Source organism: Periophthalmus magnuspinnatus, chromosome 17 (assembly GCF_009829125.3).
Source record: "Periophthalmus magnuspinnatus isolate fPerMag1 chromosome 17, fPerMag1.2.pri, whole genome shotgun sequence".
Classification (NCBI taxonomy): Eukaryota; Metazoa; Chordata; class Actinopteri; order Gobiiformes; family Gobiidae; genus Periophthalmus; species Periophthalmus magnuspinnatus.
Window position 1 is genome coordinate 14,875,392 of NC_047142.1, and position 18,127 is coordinate 14,893,518.

The 18,127-nt window shown below is 44.3% G+C and overlaps 14 non-coding genes across 14 annotated transcripts; all 14 read left to right on the forward strand.

The window, feature by feature from the left end:
* The first annotated feature begins 792 nt into the window (after nucleotides 1-792).
* On the forward strand, nucleotides 793-873 carry trnas-gcu (transfer RNA serine (anticodon GCU)). The gene has a single exon. It is a non-coding gene; the product is annotated as a tRNA-Ser (tRNA).
* A 213-nt stretch (nucleotides 874-1,086) lies between these two features.
* Nucleotides 1,087-1,173, forward strand: trnay-gua (transfer RNA tyrosine (anticodon GUA)). Its single transcript is given in 2 exon segments — nucleotides 1,087-1,123; nucleotides 1,138-1,173. It is a non-coding gene; the product is annotated as a tRNA-Tyr (tRNA).
* A 1,617-nt stretch (nucleotides 1,174-2,790) lies between these two features.
* Nucleotides 2,791-2,863, forward strand: trnaa-agc (transfer RNA alanine (anticodon AGC)). Its single transcript has one exon. It is a non-coding gene; the product is annotated as a tRNA-Ala (tRNA).
* Nucleotides 2,864-3,774: 911 nt separating this feature from the next.
* On the forward strand, nucleotides 3,775-3,856 carry trnas-gcu (transfer RNA serine (anticodon GCU)). Its single transcript has one exon. It is a non-coding gene; the product is annotated as a tRNA-Ser (tRNA).
* A 215-nt stretch (nucleotides 3,857-4,071) lies between these two features.
* On the forward strand, nucleotides 4,072-4,158 carry trnay-gua (transfer RNA tyrosine (anticodon GUA)). Its single transcript is given in 2 exon segments — nucleotides 4,072-4,108; nucleotides 4,123-4,158. It is a non-coding gene; the product is annotated as a tRNA-Tyr (tRNA).
* Nucleotides 4,159-5,764: 1,606 nt separating this feature from the next.
* On the forward strand, nucleotides 5,765-5,837 carry trnaa-agc (transfer RNA alanine (anticodon AGC)). The gene has a single exon. It is a non-coding gene; the product is annotated as a tRNA-Ala (tRNA).
* A 907-nt stretch (nucleotides 5,838-6,744) lies between these two features.
* trnas-gcu (transfer RNA serine (anticodon GCU)) lies at nucleotides 6,745-6,826 on the forward strand. Its single transcript has one exon. It is a non-coding gene; the product is annotated as a tRNA-Ser (tRNA).
* Nucleotides 6,827-7,041: 215 nt separating this feature from the next.
* Nucleotides 7,042-7,128, forward strand: trnay-gua (transfer RNA tyrosine (anticodon GUA)). Its single transcript is given in 2 exon segments — nucleotides 7,042-7,078; nucleotides 7,093-7,128. It is a non-coding gene; the product is annotated as a tRNA-Tyr (tRNA).
* A 1,607-nt stretch (nucleotides 7,129-8,735) lies between these two features.
* Nucleotides 8,736-8,808, forward strand: trnaa-agc (transfer RNA alanine (anticodon AGC)). Its single transcript has one exon. It is a non-coding gene; the product is annotated as a tRNA-Ala (tRNA).
* An 892-nt stretch (nucleotides 8,809-9,700) lies between these two features.
* On the forward strand, nucleotides 9,701-9,782 carry trnas-gcu (transfer RNA serine (anticodon GCU)). Its single transcript has one exon. It is a non-coding gene; the product is annotated as a tRNA-Ser (tRNA).
* A 215-nt stretch (nucleotides 9,783-9,997) lies between these two features.
* On the forward strand, nucleotides 9,998-10,084 carry trnay-gua (transfer RNA tyrosine (anticodon GUA)). Its single transcript is given in 2 exon segments — nucleotides 9,998-10,034; nucleotides 10,049-10,084. It is a non-coding gene; the product is annotated as a tRNA-Tyr (tRNA).
* A 1,601-nt stretch (nucleotides 10,085-11,685) lies between these two features.
* trnaa-agc (transfer RNA alanine (anticodon AGC)) lies at nucleotides 11,686-11,758 on the forward strand. The gene has a single exon. It is a non-coding gene; the product is annotated as a tRNA-Ala (tRNA).
* Nucleotides 11,759-15,063: 3,305 nt separating this feature from the next.
* Nucleotides 15,064-15,145, forward strand: trnas-gcu (transfer RNA serine (anticodon GCU)). The gene has a single exon. It is a non-coding gene; the product is annotated as a tRNA-Ser (tRNA).
* Nucleotides 15,146-16,310: 1,165 nt separating this feature from the next.
* Nucleotides 16,311-16,383, forward strand: trnaa-agc (transfer RNA alanine (anticodon AGC)). Its single transcript has one exon. It is a non-coding gene; the product is annotated as a tRNA-Ala (tRNA).
* Nucleotides 16,384-18,127: the final 1,744 nt, after the last annotated feature.

Here is an 18,127-nt window from a genome sequence, read left to right on the forward strand (position 1 = left end):
AGTGGTCATTTCAGTTCTTACTGCCCAAGTTTACCAATGTAGACTAGATTGTGGGGTTATAGCACAGTGGTAGAGCATTTTTTGACTGCAGGTAAAGAGATCTCCAGGTAAAGAGATCTCCAGTTTAAAATCTGGATGCCCTCTGTGTGGCTTTAAGAAATTCTACAAGGGGACAGATAAGTTTCCTTATTACTTTATGCTTTTGCTTCTGACAGTTTCAGCACACAAGCTGATGTAAGCAATTCTTTCTCAGAGTACACGGCTTTCTCTGAACACTGGTACACACGAAAAGGAAAAGGCTAAACGTGGAGGGTGAGGAGTTCAAATGGGCATATACAAATAGCATTCACTAAGGGTTCAAAGAGAAATACCCACACATTGTTCATTAGAAGGAGCAGGAAAGAAAAGCGAGGCACAGAAAGTGAATGAAACATCTCACTGAAAAGGTCCACCTATAAAGGTCCATTTTGGTAAACAGCTAAAAGTGTTTTGATAAGGATTGCGATAGTCCCAAGCAATTTTCTGAAACATGATAAAGAGAATGAGTCTCAGGAAGCTAGCACCTAGCTAATGGCTAACAACAGTTCCTGGTCTGTGTTGTTTCCTTGCCCACAGCCTCTCAACTCCACAGCATGCGATTCTTTTTGAAGATAACACAAGGATGAACCCAGTAAACATCCCACATTACTGTAACCACAGCCACATACAAGTGAAACAGAGTATTCCTTTTTGGGTTTGTGTAACATCAAATGAGAGAGTACCTCCTATTAGAATGGCATGAAAAAGGGCACAGACGAGGTGGCCGAGTGGTTAAGGCGATGGACTGCTAATCCATTGTGCTCTGCGCGCGGGGGTTCGATCCCATCCTCGTCGAAACACAGTTTTAATAAAGTACAAGTGTCCCTAAACACAGCATATAAAGTATAATTAGCACCGAAATAGATGGCTAACAACATATTCTGGTTCGTGTTGTTTCCTTGCCCACGGGCTCTCAATTCCAGAGGCGGTTAAACCTATTAAGATACAAATTGAGTCAAATCCTACCCTTACCAGAGCCCGACTTGGCAACACCAGAGACTTCCTCCACCTTCGATAGCTCATGGTAGAGAGCGGAGGACTGTAGAGTGCCAAACTGAAATCCTTAGGTCGCTGGTTCAAATCCGGCTCGAAGGATGTGCTTTTTCTTGTGGGGCAAAAAAAAGAAAACTGTAAACTGCAACTGGTTAAAGTGATGGACTGCTAATCAATTATGCTCTGCACACGTGGCTTTGATTTCCATCCTCGTCGGTGGAGACTTTTTAAACAGAGCAGATAATGCATTAACTAGTTGTGTGTTATCGTGTAATCCCTCAGTCGTCCAGGTCTGATCCATAGCAAAAGATGAAGTTTAAATCTGTCAAATGGACAAATCGTTGTAAGACTGAAGACGTTTTGCTGCCCATCCAAGCCGCTTCTTCAGTTCTGGTCACATTCCTGGTGGCCTCTGCCTATCTATCTGAAGGGAGGGGCTAACTACGTTTGAAACTGTAAACATCTATTGTCTCCAGCTTTAGATGAAACTACCCTATTCAGCCCTTAGCGACCCAAAACCATTTCTTTTCTCTGGTGGGTAAGATCTGAACTTCACTATCTTCAAAGGAGTGGTTAGTGGTCCACCGTACATCTCCATCTCAAAACCACTAGCCACTCCTTTGAAGATAGTGAAGTTCAGCACAATAGCAGGATCGTTAAGGGATGAATAGGGGAGTTTCAGCTGAAACTGGAGACATTAGATGTTTACAGTTTGATGATTTTGTGTGTTGTTTCCTTGCCCACAGCCTCTCAACTCCACAGCAGCACAAAGAGTAAATTCTTTAAACACCAGTGGACCATTGGATTCACTCTGCCACTGCATCCAATAGATCAGTGTGTGGATGTAAAATAACTTTCTCCAGCTAAACTCAGACAAGACTGAAGTCATTGTCTTTGACCCACAAAAACATAAAGAAGGTATTAGCAGTCAACTCCAGTCTCTCTCTAAAACCTACAAATAAAGCTAGAAATCTCAGGGTAATAATGGACTCAGACTTGAACTTAACAGCCACCAGCCTACTGTTGGTGCCCAGAGTCAGGACTAAACATGGGGAATCAGCATTTCAGTTTTATGCAGCTAAAACTTGGAACAATCACAGCAGTTTCAGATGAGACTACCTTATTCAGCCATTAACGACCCTGCTATTGGTTTCATTGTTCTGGGTTTGAGGATGGAAGTTATAGATGGGGGAGAGATTATGTCGCAGGCCCCCATTCCTGTTTAAGGAAGGATTTTATATATATTAACTTAAATAAAAAAATAAAAAATGCAGGCGCTGCGAGAATAAAGTCGTAATTTTATGAGAATATAGGCTGCTGTGCGGTGAATGAGTGACCAGTGCGTTTTGAAGAATTTGGAGCATTTTGTTCAGATATAGCAATTTCTTCCAAATCTGTATGGTTCCTCCGACTATAAACAAACTCAAATGCTTGCAGTGTCCCTGCAAAGTACTTATACTGATGACAGTGTGGTGATTGGTGGGCTAAAAGACACAGTATTTCATCGTGCGGTAAACCCCAGATGAAAGTTTATCTGAACAAAATGCTCCAAATTCTCCATAACGCATTGGTCACTCATTCACGCACAGCAGCCTATACTCTCACAAAAATACAACTTTATTCTCGTAATATTACGACTGTTTTCTCATAATATTACGACATTTTTTCTCGTAGCGCCTGCATAATTTTTTTTTTTCACCCTTATACTCCTCCATAGGAGGGGGATTAGCTCAAATGGTAGAGCGCTCGCTTAGCATGCGAGAGGTAGCGGGATCGATGCCCGCATCCTCCAGCTGTCTTTTAGACTGCAAGCCTCCCTTCAAGGTCTAATGTGTCAATGTCTCTCAGCATTAGTTCCACTTAATGTCTTGTACTGTACCAATGTGGTGTCATAGCCTCTTCCAGAAATATCGCTTAATGAACGAGTAAGTGGTCATTTCAGTCTACTGCCAAGTTTACCAATGTAGACTAGATTGTGGGGTTATAGCACAGTGGTAGAGCATTTGACATTTGACTGCAGGTAAAGAGATCTCCAGGTAAAGAGATCTCCAGTTAAAATCTGGATGCCCCTCTGTGTGGCTTTAAGAAATTTCTACAAGGGGACAGATAAGTTTCCTTATTACTTTTATGCTTTTGCTTCTGACAGTTTCAGCACACAAGCTGATGTAAGCAATTCTTTCTCAGAGTACACGGCATTCTCTGAACACTGGTACACGGAAAAGGCTAAACGTGGAGGGTGAGGAGTTCAAATGGCATATACAAATAGCATTCACTAAGGGTCAAAGAGAAATACCCACACATTGTTCATTAGAAGGAGCAGAAAAGCGAGGCACAGAAAGTGAAACACTCACTGAAAAGGTCCACCTATAAAGGTCCATTTTGGTAAACAGCTAAAAGTGTTTTGATAAGGATTGCGATAGTCCCCAAGCAATTTTCTGAAACATGATAAGAGAATGAAGTCTCAGGAAGCTAGCACCTAGCTAATGGCTAACAACAGTTCCTGGTCTGTGTTGTTTCCTTGCCCACAGCCTCTCAACTCCACAGCAGCGATTCTTTTTTGAAGATAACACAAGGAGAACCCAGTAAACATCCCACATTACTGTAACCACAGCCACATACAAGTGAAACAGAGTATTCCTTTTTGGGTTGTGTAACATCAAATGAGAGAGTACCTCCTATTAGAATGGCCTGAAAAAGGGCACAGACGAGGTGGCCGAGTGGTTAAGGCGATGGACTGCTAATCCATTGTGCTCTGCGCGCGTGGGTTCGAATCCCATCCTCGTCGAAACACAGTTTTAATAAAGTACAAGGTGTCCCTAAACACAGCATATAAAGTATAATTAGCACCGAAATAGATGGCTAACAACATATTCTGGTTCGTGTTGTTTCCTTGCCCACGGGCTCTCAATTCCAGAGGCGGTTAAACCTATTAAGATACAAATTGAGTCAAATCCTACCCTTTACCAGAGCCCGACTTGGCAACACCAGAGACTTCCTCCACCTTCGATAGCTCAGTTGGTAGAGCGGAGGACTGTAGAGTGCCAAACTGAAATCCTTAGGTCGCTGGTTCAAATCCGGCTCGAAGGATGTGCTTTTTCTTGTGGGGCAAAAAAGAAAACTGTAAACTGCAACTGGTTAAAGTGATGGACTGCTAATCAATTATGCTCTGCACACGTGGCTTTGATTTCCATCCTCGTCGGTGGAGACTTTTTAAACAGAGCAGATAATGCATAACTAGTTGTGTGTTATCTGTGTAATCCCTCAGTCGTCCAGGTCTGATCCATAGCAAAAGATGAAGTTTAAATCTGTCAAATGGACAAATCGTTGTAAGACTGAAGACGTTTTGCTGCCCATCCAAGCCGCTTCTTCAGTTCTGGTCACATTCCTGGTGGCCTCTGCCTTATATCTATCTGAAGGGAGGGGCTAACTACGTTGAAACTGTAAACATCTATTGTCTCCAGCTTTAGATGAAACTACCCTATTCAGCCCTTAGCGACCCAAACCATTTCTTTTCTCTGGGTAAGATCTGAACTTCACTATCTTCAAAGGAGTGGTTAGTGGTCCACCGTACATCTCCATCTCAAAACCACTAGCCACTCCTTTGAAGATAGTGAAGTTCAGCACAATAGCAGGATCGTTAAGGGATGAATAGGGGAGTTTCAGCTGAAACTGGAGACATTAGATGTTTACAGTTTGATCTGATGTGTGTTGTTTCCTTGCCCACAGCCTCTCAACTCCACAGCAGCACAAAGAGTAATTCTTTAAACACCAGTGGACCATTGGATTCACTCTGCCACTGCATCCAATAGATCAGTGTGTGGATGTAAAATAACTTTCTCCAGCTAAACTCAGACAAGACTGAAGTCATTGTCTTTGACCCACAAAAACATAAAGAAGGTATTAGCAGTCAACTCCAGTCTCTCTCTAAAACCTACAAATAAAGCTAGAAATCTCAGGGTAATAATGGACTCAGACTTGAACTTTAACAGCCACCAGCCTACTGTTGGTGCCCAGAGTCAGGACTAAACATGGGGAATCAGCATTTCAGTTTTATGCAGCTAAAACTTGGAACAATCACAGCAGTTTCAGATGAGACTACCTATTCAGCCATTAACGACCCTGCTATTGGTTTCATTGTTCTGGGTTTGAGGATGGAGTTATAGATGGGGGAGAGATTATGTCGCAGGCCCCCATTCCTGTTTAAGGAAGGATTTTATATATATTAACTTAAATAAAAAAATAAAAAATGCAGGCGCTGCGAGAATAAAGTCGTAATTTTATGAGAATATAGGCTGCTGTGCGTGAATGAGTGACCAGTGCGTTTTGAAGAATTTGGAGCATTTTGTTCAGATATAGCAATTTCTTCCAAATGTTGTATGGTTCCTCCGACTAAACAAACTCAAATGCTTGCAGTGTCCCTGCAAAGTACTTATACTGATGACAGTGTGGTGATGGTGGGCTAAAAGACACAGTATTTCATCGTGCGTAAACCCCAGATGAAAGTTTTATCTGAACAAAATGCTCCAAATTCTCCATAACGCATTGGTCACTCATTCACGCACAGCAGCCTATACTCTCACAAAAATACAACTTTATTCTCGTAATATTACGACTGTTTTCTCATAATATTACGACATTTTTTCTCGTAGCGCCTGCATAATTTTTTTTTTCACCCTTATACTCCTCCATAGGAGGGGGATTAGCTCAAATGGTAGAGCGCTCGCTTAGCATGCGAGAGGTAGCGGGATCGATGCCCGCATCCTCCAGCTGTCTTTTAGACTGCAAGCCTCCCTTCAAGGTCTAATGTGTCAATGTCTCTCAGCATTAGTTCCACTTAATGTCTTGTACTGTACCAATGTGGTGTCATAGCCTCTTCCAGAAATATCGCTTAATGAACGAGTAAGTGGTCATTTCAGTCTACTGCCAAGTTTACCAATGTAGACTAGATTGTGGGGTTATAGCACAGTGGTAGAGCATTTGACATTTGACTGCAGGTAAAGAGATCTCCAGGTAAAGAGATCTCCAGTTAAAATCTGGATGCCCTCTGTGTGGCTTTAAGAAATTCTACAAGGGGACAGATAAGTTTCCTTATTACTTTTATGCTTTTGCTTCTGACAGTTTCAGCACACAAGCTGATGTAAGCAATTCTTTCTCAGAGTACACGGCATTCTCTGAACACTGGTACACGGAAAAGGCTAAACGTGGAGGGTGAGGAGTTCAAATGGCATATACAAATAGCATTCACTAAGGGTCAAAGAGAAATACCCACACATTGTTCATTAGAAGGAGCAGAAAAGCGAGGCACAGAAAGTGAAACACTCACTGAAAAGGTCCACCTATAAAGGTCCATTTTGGTAAACAGCTAAAAGTGTTTTGATAAGGATTGCGATAGTCCCAAGCAATTTTCTGAAACATGATAAGAGAATGAAGTCTCAGGAAGCTAGCACCTAGCTAATGGCTAACAACAGTTCCTGGTCTGTGTTGTTTCCTTGCCCACAGCCTCTCACTCCACAGCAGCGATTCTTTTTTGAAGATAACACAAGGAGAACCCAGTAAACATCCCACATTACTGTAACCACAGCCACATACAAGTGAAACAGAGTATTCCTTTTTGGGTTGTGTAACATCAAATGAGAGAGTACCTCCTATTAGAATGGCCTGAAAAAGGGCACAGACGAGGTGGCCGAGTGGTTAAGGCGATGGACTGCTAATCCATTGTGCTCTGCGCGCGTGGGTTCGAATCCCATCCTCGTCGAAACACAGTTTTAATAAAGTACAAGGTGTCCCTAAACACAGCATATAAAGTATAATTAGCACCGAAATAGATGGCTAACAACATATTCTGGTTCGTGTTGTTTCCTTGCCCACGGGCTCTCAATTCCAGAGGCGGTTAAACCTATTAAGATACAAATTGAGTCAAATCCTACCCTTTACCAGAGCCCGACTTGGCAACACCAGAGACTTCCTCCACCTTCGATAGCTCAGTTGGTAGAGCGGAGGACTGTAGAGTGCCAAACTGAAATCCTTAGGTCGCTGGTTCAAATCCGGCTCGAAGGATGTGCTTTTTCTTGTGGGGCAAAAAAAGAAAACTGTAAACTGCAACTGGTTAAAGTGATGGACTGCTAATCAATTATGCTCTGCACACGTGGCTTTGATTTCCATCCTCGTCGGTGGAGACTTTTTAAACAGAGCAGATAATGCATAACTAGTTGTGTGTTATCCGTGTAATCCCTCAGTCGTCCAGGTCTGATCCATAGCAAAAGATGAAGTTTAAATCTGTCAAATGGACAAATCGTTGTAAGACTGAAGACGTTTTGCTGCCCATCCAAGCCGCTTCTTCAGTTCTGGTCACATTCCTGGTGGCCTCTGCCTTATATCTATCTGAAGGGAGGGGCTAACTACGTTGAAACTGTAAACATCTATTGTCTCCAGCTTTAGATGAAACTACCCTATTCAGCCCTTAGCGACCCAAACCATTTCTTTTCTCTGGGTAAGATCTGAACTTCACTATCTTCAAAGGAGTGGTTAGTGGTCCACCGTACATCTCCATCTCAAAACCACTAGCCACTCCTTTGAAGATAGTGAAGTTCAGCACAATAGCAGGATCGTTAAGGGATGAATAGGGGAGTTTCAGCTGAAACTGGAGACATTAGATGTTTACAGTTTGATCTGATGTGTGTTGTTTCCTTGCCCACAGCCTCTCAACTCCACAGCAGCACAAAGAGTAATTCTTTAAACACCAGTGGACCATTGGATTCACTCTGCCACTGCATCCAATAGATCAGTGTGTGGATGTAAAATAACTTTCTCCAGCTAAACTCAGACAAGACTGAAGTCATTGTCTTTGACCCACAAAAACATAAAGAAGGTATTAGCAGTCAACTCCAGTCTCTCTCTAAAACCTACAAATAAAGCTAGAAATCTCAGGGTAATAATGGACTCAGACTTGAACTTTAACAGCCACCAGCCTACTGTTGGTGCCCAGAGTCAGGACTAAACATGGGGAATCAGCATTTCAGTTTTATGCAGCTAAAACTTGGAACAATCACAGCAGTTTCAGATGAGACTACCTTATTCAGCCATTAACGACCCTGCTATTGGTTTCATTGTTCTGGGTTTGAGGATGGAGTTATAGATGGGGGAGAGATTATGTCGCAGGCCCCCATTCCTGTTTAAGGAAGGATTTTATATATATTAACTTAAATAAAAAAATAAAAAATGCAGGCGCTGCGAGAATAAAGTCGTAATTTTATGAGAATATAGGCTGCTGTGCGTGAATGAGTGACCAGTGCGTTTTGAAGAATTTGGAGCATTTTGTTCAGATATAGCAATTTCTTCCAAATCTGTATGGTTCCTCCGACTAAACAAACTCAAATGCTTGCAGTGTCCCTGCAAAGTACTTATACTGATGACAGTGTGGTGATGGTGGGCTAAAAGACACAGTATTTCATCGTGCGTAAACCCCAGATGAAAGTTTATCTGAACAAAATGCTCCAAATTCTCCATAACGCATTGGTCACTCATTCACGCACAGCAGCCTATACTCTCACAAAAATACAACTTTATTCTCGTAATATTACGACTGTTTTCTCATAATATTACGACATTTTTTCTCGTAGCGCCTGCATAATTTTTTTTTTTCACCCTTATACTCCTCCATAGGAGGGGGATTAGCTCAAATGGTAGAGCGCTCGCTTAGCATGCGAGAGGTAGCGGGATCGATGCCCGCATCCTCCAGCTGTCTTTTAGACTGCAAGCCTCCCTTCAAGGTCTAATGTGTCAATGTCTCTCAGCATTAGTTCCACTTAATGTCTTGTACTGTACCAATGTGGTGTCATAGCCTCTTCCAGAAATATCGCTTAATGAACGAGTAAGTGGTCATTTCAGTCTACTGTCAAGTTTACCAATGTAGACCAGCTTGTGGGGTTATAGCACAGTGGTAGAGCATTTGACATTTGACTGCAGGTAAAGAGATCTCCAGTTAAAATCTGGATGCCCTCTGTGTGGCTTTAAGAAATTCTACAAGAGGACAGATAAGTTTCCTTATTACTTTTATGCTTTTGCTTCTGACAGTTTCAGCACACAAGCTGATGTAAGCAATTCTTTCTCAGAGTACACGGCATTCTCTGAACACTGGTACACGGAAAAGGCTAAACGTGGAGGGTGAGGAGTTCAAATGGCATATACAAATAGCATTCACTAAGGGTCAAAGAGAAATACCCACACATTGTTCATTAGAAGGAGCAGAAAAGCGAGGCACAGAAAGTGAAACACTCACTGAAAAGGTCCACCTATAAAGGTCCATTTTGGTAAACAGCTAAAAGTGTTTTGATAAGGATTGCGATAGTCCCAAGCAATTTTCTGAAACATGATAAGAGAATGAAGTCTCAGGAAGCTAGCACCTAGCTAATGGCTAACAACAGTTCCTGGTCTGTGTTGTTTCCTTGCCCACAGCCTCTCAACTCCACAGCAGCGATTCTTTTTTGAAGATAACACAAGGAGAACCCAGTAAACATCCCACATTACTGTAACCACAGCCACATACAAGTGAAACAGAGTATTCCTTTTTGGGTTGTGTAACATCAAATGAGAGAGTACCTCCTATTAGAATGGCCTGAAAAAGGGCACAGACGAGGTGGCCGAGTGGTTAAGGCGATGGACTGCTAATCCATTGTGCTCTGCGCGCGTGGGTTCGAATCCCATCCTCGTCGAAACACAGTTTTAATAAAGTACAAGGTGTCCCTAAACACAGCATATAAAGTATAATTAGCACCGAAATAGATGGCTAACAACATATTCTGGTTCGTGTTGTTTCCTTGCCCACGGGCTCTCAATTCCAGAGGCGGTTAAACCTATTAAGATACAAATTGAGTCAAATCCTACCCTTTACCAGAGCCCGACTTGGCAACACCAGAGACTTCCTCCACCTTCGATAGCTCAGTTGGTAGAGCGGAGGACTGTAGAGTGCCAAACTGAAATCCTTAGGTCGCTGGTTCAAATCCGGCTCGAAGGATGTGCTTTTTCTTGTGGGGCAAAAAAAGAAAACTGTAAACTGCAACTGGTTAAAGTGATGGACTGCTAATCAATTATGCTCTGCACACGTGGCTTTGATTTCCATCCTCGTCGGTGGAGACTTTTTAAACAGAGCAGATAATGCATAACTAGTTGTGTGTTATCCGTGTAATCCCTCAGTCGTCCAGGTCTGATCCATAGCAAAAGATGAAGTTTAAATCTGTCAAATGGACAAATCGTTGTAAGACTGAAGACGTTTTGCTGCCCATCCAAGCCGCTTCTTCAGTTCTGGTCACATTCCTGGTGGCCTCTGCCTTATATCTATCTGAAGGGAGGGGCTAACTACGTTGAAACTGTAAACATCTATTGTCTCCAGCTTTAGATGAAACTACCCTATTCAGCCCTTAGCGACCCAAACCATTTCTTTTCTCTGGCTAAGATCTGAACTTCACTATCTTCAAAGGAGTGGTTAGTGGTCCACCGTACATCTCCATCTCAAAACCACTAGCCACTCCTTTGAAGATAGTGAAGTTCAGCACAATAGCAGGATCGTTAAGGGATGAATAGGGGAGTTTTCAGCTGAAACTGGAGACATTAGATGTTTACAGTTTGATCTGATGTGTGTTGTTTCCTTGCCCACAGCCTCTCAACTCCACAGCAGCACAAAGAGTAATTCTTTAAACACCAGTGGACCATTGGATTCACTCTGCCACTGCATCCAATAGATCAGTGTGTGGATGTAAAATAACTTTCTCCAGCTAAACTCAGACAAGACTGAAGTCATTGTCTTTGACCCACAAAAACATAAAGAAGGTATTAGCAGTCAACTCCAGTCTCTCTCTAAAACCTACAAATAAAGCTAGAAATCTCAGGGTAATAATGGACTCAGACTTGAACTTTAACAGCCACCAGCCTACTGTTGGTGCCCAGAGTCAGGACTAAACATGGGGAATCAGCATTTCAGTTTTATGCAGCTAAAACTTGGAACAATCACAGCAGTTTCAGATGAGACTACCTTATTCAGCCATTAACGACCCTGCTATTGGTTTCATTGTTCTGGTTTGAGGATGGAGTTATAGATGGGGGAGAGATTATGTCGCAGGCCCCCATTCCTGTTTAAGGAAGGATTTTATATATATTAACTTAAATAAAAAAATAAAAATGCAGGCGCTGCGAGAATAAAGTCGTAATTTTATGAGAATATAGGCTGCTGTGCGTGAATGAGTGACCAGTGCGTTTTGAAGAATTTGGAGCATTTTGTTCAGATATAGCAATTTCTTCCAAATCTGTATGGTTCCTCCGACTAAACAAACTCAAATGCTTGCAGTGTCCCTGCAAAGTACTTATACTGATGACAGTGTGGTGATGGTGGGCTAAAAGACACAGTATTTCATCGTGCGTAAACCCCAGATGAAAGTTTATCTGAACAAAATGCTCCAAATTCTCCATAACGCATTGGTCACTCATTCACGCACAGCAGCCTATACTCTCACAAAAATACAACTTTATTCTCGTAATATTACGACTGTTTTCTCATATTACGACATTTTTTCTCGTAGCGCCTGCATAATTTTTTTTTCACCCTTATACTCCTCCATAGGAGGGGGATTAGCTCAAATGGTAGAGCGCTCGCTTAGCATGCGAGAGGTAGCGGGATCGATGCCCGCATCCTCCAGCTGTCTTTTAGACTGCAAGCCTCCCTTCAAGGTCTAATGTGTCAATGTCTCTCAGCATTAGTTCCACTTAATGTCTTGTACTGTACCAATGTGGTGTCATAGCCTCTTCCAGAAATATCGCTTAATGAACGAGTAGGTGGTCATTTCAGTCTACTGCCAAGTTTACCAATGTAGACTAGATTGTGGGGTTATAGCACAGTGGTAGAGCATTTGACATTTGACTGCAGGTAAAGAGATCTCCAGTTAAAATCTGGATGCCCTCTGTGTGGCTTTAAGAAATTCTACAAGAGGACAGATAAGTTTCCTTATTACTTTTATGCTTTTGCTTCTGACAGTTTCAGCACACAAGCTGATGTAAGCAATTCTTTCTCAGAGTACACGGCATTCTCTGAACACTGGTACACGGAAGTCACAGCTACACGGAAGTCTGTGCTAGTCACAGCTTGTCCATAACGAACACCATGTTCGAGCACAAGGGTGTCCATCGGTGCACGTGGCACCAGGACACTCTAGGTCGGAGGTCGATGATCGACTTTGTTGTCGTGTCATCTGACCTCCGACCGCGTGTCTTGGACACTCGAGTGAAGAGAGGGGCTGAGCTGTCAACTGATCACCACCTGGTGGTGAGTTGGATCCGCTGGCGGAGGAGGAAGCCGGACAGACCTGGCAGGCCCAAGCGCATTGTGAGGGTCTGCTGGGAACGTCTGGCGGAGCCCTCTGTCAGAGGGGTCTTCAACTCCCACCTCCGGGAGAGCTTCTCCCTGATCCCGGGGGAGGTTGGAGACATGGACTCCGAGTGGGCCATGTTCTCCACCTCTACTGTCGATGCGGCTGCTCGTAGCTGTGGTCGTAAGGTCTGTGGTGCTTGTCGCGGCGGCAATCCCCGAACCCGGTGGTGGACACCGGAAGTAAGGGATGCCGTCAAGCTGAAGAAGGAGTCCCTATCGAGCCTTGTTGGCTCGTGGGACTCCTGAGGCAGCTGATGAGTACCGGCGGGCCAAGCGTGCCGCGGCTCGGGCAGTCACAGAGGCAAAAACTCGGGGTTGGGAGGAGTTCGGGGAGGCCATGGAGGAGGACTATCGGACGGCCTCAAAGAGATTCTGGCAAACCGTCCGACGCCTCAGGAGGGGGAAGCAGTGCTTCACCAACACTGTTTACAGTGCGGGTGGAGAGCTGCTGACTTCGACTGGGGATGTTGTCGGGCGGTGGAAGGAATACTTTGAGGATCTCCTCAATCCCACTGTCACGTCTTCCGAGGAGGAAGCAGAAACTGGGGACCCAGAGGCGGACTCGTCCATCACCCTGGCTGAAGTCACTGAGGTGGGTTGGCAAGCTCCTCGGTGGCAAGGCTCCGGGGGTGGACGAGATCCGTCCTGAGTACCTCAAGTCTCTGGATGTTGTGGAGCTGTCTTGGCTGACACGTCTCTGCAACATCGCGTGGCGGTCGGGGACAGTGCCTGTGGAATGGCAGACCGGGGTGGTGGTCCCTCTGTATAAGAAGGGGGACCGGAGGGTGTGTTCCAATTACAGGGGAATCACACTCCTCAGCCTTCCCGGTAAGGTCTATTCCAGGGTACTGGAGAGGAGAATTCGACCGATAGTCGAACCTCGGATTCAGGAGGAGCAGTGTGGTTTTCGTCCTGGTCGTGGAACACTGGACCAGCTCTATACTCTCCATCGGGTCCTCGAGGGCTCATGGGAGTATGCCCAACCAGTCCACATGTGTTTTGTGGATCTGGAGAAGGCATTCGACCGTGTCCCTCGTGGTGTCCTTTGGGGGGTGCTCTGGGAGTATGGGGTCCGGGGCTCTTTGCTAAGGGCTGTCCGGTCCCTGTATGACCGGAGCAGGAGCTGTGTTCGCATTGCCGGCAGTAAGTCAGACCTGTTCCCAGTGCATGTTGGACTCCGCCAGGGCTGCCCTTTGTCACCGGTTCTGTTCATTATATTTATGGACAGAATTTCTAGGCGCAGCCAGGGGCCGGAGGGGGCCTGGTTTGGGAACCACAGGATTTCATCTCTGCTGTTTGCAGATGATGTTGTCCTGATGGCTTCTTCGAGCCAGGACCTGCAGCAGGCACTGAGGCGGTTTGCAGCCGAGTGTGAAGCGGCTGGGATGAGAATCAGCTCCTCCAAATCCGAGGCCATGGTTCTCGACCGGAAAAAGGTGGTTTGCTCTCTCCGAGTGGGTGGTGAGTCTCTGCCCCAAGTGGAGGAGTTCAAGTATCTCGGGGTCTTGTTCACGAGTGAGGGAAGGATGGAGCGGGAGATTGACAGGCGGATCGGTGCAGCGTCTGCAGTGATGCGGTCGCTGTATCGGTCCGTTGTGGTAAAGAAGGAGCTGAGCCGGAAGGCGAAGCTCTCGATTTACCGGTCAATCTACGTTCCTACCCTCACCTATGGTCATGAGCTCTGGGTAATGACCGAAAGGACAAGATCGCGGATACAAGCGGCTGAAATGGGCTTCCTCCGCAGAGTGGCCGGGCGCACCCTTAGGGATAGGGTGAGGAGCTCGGTCACACGGGAGGAGCTCGGAGTAGAGCCGCTGCTCCTACACGTTGAGAGGAACCAGCTGAGGTGGCTCGGGCATCTACTCAGGATGCCTCCTGGACGCCTCCCTAGGGAGGTGTTCTGGGCATGTCCCACCGGGAAGAGGCCCCGGGGAAGACCCAGGACACGCTGGAGGGACTATGTCTCTCGGCTGGCCTGGGAACGCCTTGGGGTCCCACCGGAGGAGCTGGAGGACGTGTCCGGGGTGAGGGAAGTCTGGGAGTCCCTGCTTAGACTGCTGCCCCCGCGACCCGGCCCCGGATAAGCGGAAGAAAATGGATGGATGGTACACGGAAAAGGCTAAACGTGGAGGGTGATGAGTTCAAATGGCATATACAAATAGCATTCACTAAGGGTCAAAGAGAAATACCCACACATTGTTCATTAGACGGAGCAGAAAAGCGAGGCACAGAAAGTGAAACACTCACTGAAAGGTCCACCTATAAAGGTCCATTTTGGTAAACAGCTAAACGTGTTTTGATAAGGATTGCGATAGTCCCAAGCAATTTTCTGAAACATGATAAGAGAATGAAGTCTCAGGAAGTTAGCACCTAGCTAATGGCTAACAACAGTTCCTGGTCTGTGTTGTTTCCTTGCCCACAGCCTCTCAACTCCACAGCAGCGATTCTTTTTTGAAGATAACACAAGGAGAACCCAGTAAACATCCCACATTACTGTAACCACAGCCACATACAAATGAAACAGTATTCATTTTTGGATCGTGTAACGTGAAGTGAATGTCTTCAATCTACTTTCAGACGAGGTGGCCGAGTGGTTAAGGCGATGGACTGCTAATCCATTGTGCTCTGCACGCGTGGGTTCGAATCCCATCCTCGTCGACACACAATTTTAATAAAGTACAAGGTGTGCGTAAACACAGCATGTAAAGTATAGAAAGCACATATCCTGGTTTATGTTGTTTCCTTAATCTACATACGTTTACATCCCGACAGTTCCACTTTAAGTTACTCTTGAGCACATTTTGTGTCTCCTCTACGCGTCTCTGTGAACAGTACGCCGCGCTCTGATTGGTCAGTGGGCTGGATCGTGTTTCTGTCTTTTATCGTAACTTTTGGAGCAGGTTTGGAGGGGATTATAGGTTAAAAGTCAACTACATTGGCTGAGGTGACGATCTTGATTCACCGAGATTCCTTGAGCAGCGAAGAGCAGGCAGGGGGAGAGGCTGTCCCCGCTCACAGATGCACTCAGGCGGTAGACTGGAGAAGAGGACACCGCTGTGCGTTTGGAGCGACTAAAGTCTAGAAAGTGCGCCAATACTGCATGGAGCGATTATTTACATGTAAGATCTTTCGTTTTGACCTAATATGACAAAATAATAATATAATCAGAGGTGGGTAGAGTAGCCAAAAATGGTACTCAAGTAAAAGCAGCATTACTTCAAATATTACTCAAGTAGAAAAGTATAAAGTAGCCTAGTGGTCCAAGAATTTATTGGACTTGGGGACATTTATTGTATTTAACTACTGATGTTAATGATGAACCGTTAGTCTTATAATGTAATAGTAATGAAATATGTATGTATGTTCACCTGCCCAGGGACTGCACATGGAAAGTAGCAGTAGGTGACCATTGCTCCTCCTCTTCCTCTGAGGGTTTACAGCAGGTTTATTTCAGCTCAATAACATCTGAGCACCTGGGGATACGGGTAGGTAAGACTCAACATTTACCACTGTACTAATCTATGTCGATAGATTAACTCCGCAAACCTGATTCTTATTTAGTGTTCTTGGTCGTTTCTTTGGAAATGTTGTTTGTTTTGCTATAATCCTCCATAGATGGCATAAAACGTATTTATCTCAACAGAGAATGTTCTTAGTCCAGTCCTTTCATGGGCATCAGACGGACACCATTAACACAATTTTCATAAGATAGCTACAACAAATGTAAGAATTACTGACCAACTTTATCCAGCAGATGGCGCCCTATGATCATAAACAGGTGCGACACAGGCTGTCGACAGTGTTATATTTACACCGTGGGACAGGGGGATTAGCTCAAATGGTAGAGCGCTCGCTTAGCATGCGAGAGGTAGCGGGATCGATGCCCGCATCCTCCATTTGTCTTTTAGACTGCAAGCCTCCCTTCGAGGTCTAATGTGTCAATGTACAAATAATACAAATAGAACAATTTTACATTGTTCTATTTGTATTGTGTATGTGTGTATATGTGTACGGCGACCTTGAGAGCCTTGAAAGGCGCCTAACAAATAAAATGTATTATTATTATTATTATTATTAATGTCTCTCAGCTTTAGTTCCACTTAATGTCTTGTACTGTACCAATGTGGTGTCATAGCCTCTTCCAAAAATCGTCCTCGTCAGTAGAGAGTTTTCATAAAGTAAGAGATGTGCATAAATGCAGCATATAAAGCATAACTAGTTGTGTTTTACCAATTCCTGTGCTCCACCAAAAATAACTTTAGAATGTACACAAGGGCAGAGGTACATAGGCCACCACTGAAGCTATAACAAATTCTACAAGAGGACAGATAACAGTTTCCTCATAACTGTGTGGAGTCAAAATAACTTTCTCCAGCTCAACTCAGACAAGACTGAAGTCATTGTCTTTGACCCACAGAAACATAAAGAAGGTGTTAGCAGTTAACTCCAGTCTCTCTCTAAAACACAAGGAGGACCCAGTAAACATCCAAATATCAAGTGCACATGGGAAGAAGCCAAGGAGAACAACCTGGCCTTCTTAGATTGTGCAGTAACTATAGGAGAGGACTGGCGACTCCAGGTAGAAGTCTTCAGGAAGCCCACACACAAGGACCAATACCTGCTGTTTGATTCACACCATCCACTTCAGCACAAACCCGGAGTTGTCCATACTCTACAACACAGAGCTCAAGTGGTGCCTACAAACCCAGAGGGAAAAGTGAAAGAGGAGCAACATGTGGAGAAAGTCCTTTCTGCTCGTGGATATCCAAAATGGGCCTTCAATAAATCGAAGAGAGCTAAAAAACAGGACAACAGGAATCTGAACCCAGAAGGAAAGGTGTTACCATTCCTTACACAGTGGGTGTGTCTGAAAAACTTCAGAGAATTTCAGACAGTATGAGATTCCTGTCTTTTTCAAACCCACAAACACTTTAAGACAAAAACTGGTTCACCCAAAGGACAAAACCCTGGGCCATAAACAAAGTAATGTGGTCTACTCCATTCAGTGTAGTGAAGAGTGCAGTGAGCGTTACATTGGAGAAACTAAACAGCTACTCCATAAGAGGATGTACCAACACCAGCGGGAGAGTTCCTCTGGACCCCAGTCTGCTGTACATCTCCATCTCAAAGACACTAACCACTCCTTTGAAGATAGTGAAGTTCGGATCTTAGCCAGAGAAAAGAAATGGTTTGAGAGGGGAGTTAAAGAAGCTATTTTTGTTAGGGAAGAGAATCCTTCCTTAAGCAGGAATGGGACTTTTAATAGATAGATAGATAGATAGATAGATAGATAGATAGATAGATAGATAGATAGATAGATAGATAGATAGATAGATAGATAGAAGCTTACTTTTTAATTTATTTTTTGTTTTACTTGTTTTTCACATGGATTGAATTTCTTTTGCAGATTAAAAAAAACTTTGAGAGTTTTGGCGATTAACAAAGATGGCCGATCAAGAAGCATGCTCCAGGATTGAACAGCGGTCAGTTATCAAGTTTTTGGTTGGTGAAGGGTGCAAACCCGTTGAAATTCATAGCAGAATGTCAACTGTGTATGGTGCCACATGTTTCAGCCAAAAAAAAATGTCTACAAGTGGCTAAATTGTTTGAAGAAGGACGCAGCAGTGTTGAAGATGAAGG